This window comes from Patella vulgata, chromosome 5 (genome assembly GCF_932274485.2).
Source record: "Patella vulgata chromosome 5, xgPatVulg1.2, whole genome shotgun sequence".
NCBI classification, from domain to species: Eukaryota; Metazoa; Mollusca; class Gastropoda; family Patellidae; genus Patella; species Patella vulgata.
The window spans coordinates 58,075,185-58,082,288 of record NC_065883.2 but is presented as its reverse complement, the minus strand read 5'-3'; the positions used below and the strand labels follow the sequence as shown (position 1 = coordinate 58,082,288).

The 7,104-nt window shown below is 35.1% G+C and overlaps 1 long non-coding RNA gene across 1 annotated transcript; it reads right to left on the bottom strand.

The window, feature by feature from the left end:
• Nucleotides 1-1,813: 1,813 nt before the first annotated feature.
• Nucleotides 1,814-6,755, bottom strand: LOC126820793 (uncharacterized). The gene is made up of 3 exons (XR_007680134.2): nucleotides 6,575-6,755; nucleotides 3,524-3,556; nucleotides 1,814-2,951 (listed from the first exon to the last, which is right to left on the bottom strand). It is a non-coding gene; the product is annotated as an uncharacterized LOC126820793 (long non-coding RNA).
• Nucleotides 6,756-7,104: the final 349 nt, after the last annotated feature.

Below are 7,104 nucleotides of genomic sequence, written 5' to 3'. Positions count from 1 at the left end.
GAAAATGAAATGGGGGTTTAACGTCCTATTTTTGTACACCAACCGGGTCAATGAAGACAGCCATACTTATTCCTTTTCAACCACCTTCCACCCCAAGCACCGCGATCTTAAATTTCTCAATTTTACATTTCCTGACTTCTAAAAATATTAATATTTTAGTATGAAAGTGTTTGACATTCAGCAAATATTTATTTTGATGCAGACCTATGGTATCCCGCATGTCTAAGTTATGTTTCGCTTAATAGTAACTGCACAGGAGGCGCACTACACAAGACAGACACTCGGCAAACCGAGGCTAGATGTAGGGTATTGGAATCTGCTGAGGTTTGCCGAGTGACAAGACAGATATTTCAACACACAATATACACAGACACCTCTAAGCCTCTAACAACAAGCTTATATATCAGATCAAGTGAATAAAGAATTATATACTATGTGTCATAAGCTGTAAATTATTTAAGATCATTTTAAATGCTATGTATAGCACAGAAAGCCCCTTTATTGTATCTATGAAAGGAAAAAACAATCTTTTGGAAAGAATTCGTTTTCATTTACAGCTGTGTCTTAATACATTTCTTCGTTAAAGGGTGGGTGAACGATTATAAGATCAGGTAAAAAACGATTGCCTAATCGCCTTTTCCTTGAGATCTCTTTTTTGTTCTTATCTATGGTATTTTCCCACAGGAATTTGTTTTAATCCATGATGTTAATCTCGAACTTGTTGTCGTTTGCAGATGGTCCGTAATAATCAATAAACTTTTGCCAAATCCAATATTCCACCCGCTCTCGTAAGAACTGTATAACTTAATTTTGAAACAAGTAAAAAGAATAAAAAACAGAATAGGATACGTCGTGTCAAAAAAACACATCGGTCATTTTGAGACTATTATTGGTATAATATGTATCTCTATTATAGGCCGAGAGCCTATTGCCCTTACCGCTCAACCAGCACATCCCAGGCTAATGAAGACGGACGCAAGCCATGCCGTGTGCAATGAGAGAAATTTTGCCCGGACAGCGCCAGTACGTCCTACTCTTATTTGGAATTCCAACTTTCAAGGGTTCTTTAACTTGCACGTCAGTATGTACATGGGACCTTGGTTATCGTATACACTGTTCCTTGCCAGGTCCTCCTTGCTGCTTAACTGACAAGGGGAAACCACGCTGGAAATCTCGAGGACTTTTTCGATCAAAACAGGGATCGAATCCAGGGCCTATCTCACTCAGCTACCGCGGCTTCCATCCCTTTAAAACAAACTTTTAAAAATTTAGGATGGAATAAAATATCGACCGAAATCTTTACTTAGTACAATAATATCTGACAAGTAATTGTATGTTTACATATTTAATTGGGGGGGGGGGGCGTATTTTATTATTAGAGAAGTTAGCGCTTATAAGTCTTCATTACTGTGATACTGTAAACACTACTGCCCGGTCAGTAATGTTTCTGACCTCACTACAACTTCCTTGTCTGCTTGTCTGTGGGCGTACTGTAATGTTAGTAATACCATTGCAATGTTGTGGCCGGACTCTTATGGTATTGATGCGACTGCCTTTGCAGTGGTGCAACGTGGTTGGTTTAAACAATATTTTATTTCTATTGTAACATGATTATTTACAATAATGATATAATGCCATTACCCTGGTGGCAGTATAACGTCAAAAACGTCACTGCCCTTGCAGTACTGAAAAACCGTTAACGCCACACCAGTGAATTTTGTCAGTTTGTACTAATGAGAGAGTTCCTGGTGAAAAGTAATTACACAGATCCGCTGCTGACCAAATTTCCGCAAAATATAACACAAGACAAATGTGAAGAAATAAAGATACCCAACCTTTTATGTCCAAAAAATTCATATAATACAGAAAAAAAGAAATAATAGAATTTACAATTATAGTACAGATTATAAATAATAATAATAATATGCTTGACAAATAACATCCCTGGATGAGGGATGATGATAAACATAACAATACCGTTTCAAACAATAAACTTTTGAAGGCACTATATCAGTATCAGTGGCCACTTCAATTGTTCAACACATACATGCGTATGTTATATTATGAAATTTATCTACAAACATTTAAAAAGAAACACACATCAACATTTAAGAAAAGCGGTTAAATCAAGTGATCTATTTTCAAAGAACTTCAGTTTATTTTATTTTGATGTAATGAGAGTGAGGAAAATTGTTTTTCAAAATGGCCGTTCTGTGAGAAACGCGCACTTGTTTCTTGGTGTAAAGAACTAAGCGTCCCGATTAAACGATTCCTTAACCTTACTCTATAAACGAATTAAACTATGTCATGGTCCTCTCTGTGACTTCTATCATGTTCTTCTTACTTATCAAAAAAGGGGAAATGGAAAAAAGGGAGGAAACAGAGCTAATGAGTCAAGTTAGGGCAAGTTTATTTCTTCTTGGCATGGGCATTGTTTCCCAATAATCGTTGGAACCAGGGGGAATAGCTTTCATATCCTGCTTGGGCAGCCCATCCGTCACTAGAAACACCATCACGGGCATAACCCAATGCAGGCCAGTGAGCTCTTGGATATTCGTACCCGGCGGCGTATCCGTATCCTTGATTGCTAACGTAATCTCCGGCGTCGTGTTGAACGACGGGATATCCGTTGACGTTGTTGGCGGCAACAAATTCGTTGGTGTTTTCTATGGTAGTTCTATCTTCGACGAATTCCTGGCTAAGACTGGCAGCGGCAGCGTTGTCGTAATTGTAAAAGTCGTAAGATTGGTATGGAGAGCCGACGTTGCTGACCTGTATACAAGGTGAATTGTAGATATGATCACAGATTAGAAGTCTCTGGCTCCAGTGGGTTCCAGCAGGGCAGGAAAACTCATGGGCAGATCCCCATACACATCGGTAGAATCGTGAACAATCGTTAGTGTGAGGATAATAATCGAACAGTGTTGGACAACCGAAATCGTAAGCACTACCTGAAATACCACAAGCAATATACTAAGACTAAACTATATAACAAATCGGCTTCCGGACAGAATATTTACAGTATTAAAACAGATAAAATGGCATTCAGTAATTGAAATGGAGATATATAAAGCACATTTCTATGAAATACAATAAATATTTATTTCTAAGCTAAGTTTCGACTAAATGATAAAAACAAGAGAACCCTAATAGTCGAAACGTCATTCAATAAGTATTCCATAGAATTGTATCCTTTGTATATTAAACATAGATCTATATTTAGTTCCGGTTTAAGTATCGTGTTGGTCTTATTTCCAAAGGAGAATCGTGTCCTCATTGTTTAAATTGTTTAAATAGAATGTATTGTTGTATAAATAATGAAAAAAACCCGACAAACAAACGAAATTTATTAAATACCGAGATCTCAGTCGGAGAAATGGTACCATGGTCTACACCAAATGTGGACCTTGCCGGACTTTAAATCAGAGTTATGGATTTCTGTTTCGAGCTAACTTTCGATCTTGATTTTTTGATAGAATAATTTAAGAATAATAGTTAAAACAAATGCTTGCACAATACTTACCAACACTGAGGAAAACCTGTAGAACTACCAGAACTGAAAGTAAAACATTATTTGTGTGCATTAGTAAGTGTAATTTGGAAAAACTGCATGTTTAATTTCTTTGGTCAATTCCCCGAACGAGTCCGTTTTAGATCTAAACACAATGAATAATCTTGTGATTACCCGAGATTTTATCATAACTGAGATAATGACACTAATAATGATGTCGTGGGCGTTGGTCTGAAAAGGTTCCCAGTTTCATTAGAACACGGAACGATCTTTTGCGATCGGAAATTAACCTGATGGAAAGGTATAGAATGAAAAAGAGTCCGATCGGGATAACAAAAAAAAAAAAAAAAAAAAATACACCACTGACAAAAAACCAACTAACTAAAAATATAAAAAACCCATCAAGACAGAATTAACTAATAACCAAACAAAACAAAGGGTATAATAGAAGCGAGAAATAAATATAAAAATAACCATAAAAACAATCTGAAAAAACAAAGTACACGTACAACCATTCACTCAAGCAATGCATTTATATTTCGTTCGTCCTCTTCGGATAAAGCTAGTTTTTGGATTACCAATCACAGGTTAGGATACATTTCCAAATCCCATAAAGCTTCTGAGAATTCTAGAAATTCTTTCAAATTCATGCTATCAACACTGCATGGTTCGGGACCTTTTCTCTCCCATGCATCTCCTTTTATTAATCCTAAATGTGACTGCTCCACAACATGACGCTAAACCTGGTGCGGATGCTCTAGCAGTTCTATTCTTAATACATTTGGTTTATTAATAGGGGATATACCTAGCTTACACATTAATACTTACCATATGAAGAAACAACACTTACCAGATTGTTATTTCCACCTAATTTCCTAATCCCTCCAAAATATAAATAAGTTTCCATGCAACATATATTTTAACAGTTTTCGATAAAATAGACATAAAAGACCAGAAACTCTCCAAATTTTTAAAGATTGATTTGGAAACCGAAAATACTCAGTGTTATATGGTCTGTTTGGTTCGTGTGCGGTTGAACATGGGAATTCGGTGATAAACTTCAAGATTGCATGTAATATAATGCTGGTTGCAGAGCGCAGCTGAATCTAGAAATGACCTGGGATGTTTGTTTCAATGCTCAGCCGAACCCGGAGATTGCTTATAATGCATGATTATGATTCCATAATATAATGCTGGTTCCAGTGCGCGGTTGAATTTAGAAATGACCTATGATGCTTTTTTTCAATGCGCAGCAGAACTCCGAAATTGCATATTTTTATAATGCATGATTATGATTCCATTATAAAGTTCATCTGTGGAATACCCTATATAACATTTGATTCAATGAGTGGTTGAACATGTAAATTATCAATAACTCGATCGTAAACTATTTATCAGAAGTTTCATAATTTGTTATAAATTGTTCTTATCCCATTATAAAGGTTTTTTAAAAAATAAAATATGTTTTAGTATCAATATTTCGCCTAAATATGTCACGTCTCCAAATGTAGAACTGTTATGCCTTGATGCCGGGAAGATGTTATAATGCTTGATGCCACAATATACGTGAAGATGCATTTTATTCTTCCGTTTTGCGTATTTAATAAAACGATTTTATCCTGATCTGTAATTATCACTAGACAATCCACGCTCTGCGAGAATAATTAATTCTCCCTACTGTAGGAATAAATGGTGAAAGTATAAAAAATGAACATTATCAGCGACAAAATTAACTCCACGTAGCCAAAAGGTGTACAGTTTTAGTCTTGATGTTATGACAACACTTGGATTATTTTAAAACAAATCTGGTATTTTTAAATTTATATATATGGTTACATGTACAGTGCGAGTGTGAGAATATTTTCCGGGCAACGGTGTTTCCGCTAACTCTTCATCGATTTCCAACTGCCGTGGGATATTTTAAGGATATGAGTACACACACCAGCTTTCATTGTCAGATTCACGGGCTCCACGGCTGTCACGGGATAGCATTACTAATTTACAAGTTAGATACGCCTTCCATGTGAGCCCCATGGACGCCACCCCTGAAATGTTGGCGCCAGGTTTGGGAAACCACGACGGTTATTCTAGGCAAATGCCGGGATTGGAAACAGATAAATTTCAGCCCTAACGACCCACCCCAACAAGGCATATACACTTATTAACTTTTCAATGTGATTTAAGCGTATAGATATAATTTTATCACCGTTTAAAGCTTCAATTTATTCAAATTATTCACGATTACAAAATGGACGTGCAATGTCACGATTACACAATGGGCGTGTAATTCAAATATTTTTGATTTGAATCTGGACTTTGAACAAAGACGTTTATTTATGTATGGTTTAAGTACATATAAACACTCGCCGAAAATAACAATAAAAAGCATTTTGAAAGAAAAATGTAAAAGAATTAAACAAATTAACGAGCTCAAGAATTTAAAGTAATTGTCGATAACGGAAATGGCGCTTAATAGTGTTTCAAAATTAGAATTTGATTTATAAAATTTTAAAAAAAATAGACATTAAACTGATCAATCTGGAATATGATTCATTCGACTTTAAGCGTTATTATAAATAGAATAGAATAGAATAGAATAGAATAGAATAGATGCAGAATTCAGAAAGAAAATAAAAGAAAATTATTACAAATTAAAAAATTTAAAACATAAGTGACAGATAATAGTAATGAAAAACCTATCTTGCAGATTCTTAGTCTTTAGAAACAGAAGCAATTCATTTCAACTTAAAACATTTTCTTTAATCATGAATTAAATAAATAATTAAAATTTGTTTAATAGAAATAAGTCGTCCAGTATACATGTAAAAGAGTAAAAGACAAATTTTAAGAAAGAAAACGGTAGTTCTATAAACTAAAATCATATATCTTTGCATGCAATGTTGTTAACCCCCCCTGTACCAAACTGTAACAAAGAATTCTTCAAAATCCTAAATTATATTCTAAGTGAATTAAAGATAGTGAATACGTGTATATAAATACATATTTAGAGAAATAATTGTCAGTTGTTTTGGACTGCAGGAAAACTGTTCGACACAAACTTACCTGAAAGACCGGACATTTTAGAAGCCACCATGATGACAGAAGGTTGTCGTCTGCTATAAGATCTCCAGTAACGCAAGAAGAAGACAGTCGACCAAGGGGAGAACGTTTAAATATATAGCCCAACTCTTTTCTCAATTTGCCTTTTATTGCCTCTGTAATGAGGGGTGGTTCTTCTTGGCCACATGTCGACAAATCAAGACTTGTGTATTTTCTTCGCCAAAAACAAACTTATGTTGTCTTATGTGTATTTACCCTCCTTTCTTTCCGCTTTGTCTTCTGGCTTTTGATATTCACTAGTTAATTAAATTGGTCGCATATTTCCTCACACGATTTCGTTTATTTGATGTGTTGGCCGCGAATCGCGATTTTTTTTTAACCTTCTTGAAATGTTGTGACAATATTTTTTGTAGAACTTCATGTTTAACAAGTAACAGATAAGCTTTCAGTACATGTAATCTCACACAACAAACCTAAACTTGGGTCAAAAGTAACAGTAAAGTGCAAGCTCATTACAGTTTAAACCACAATAT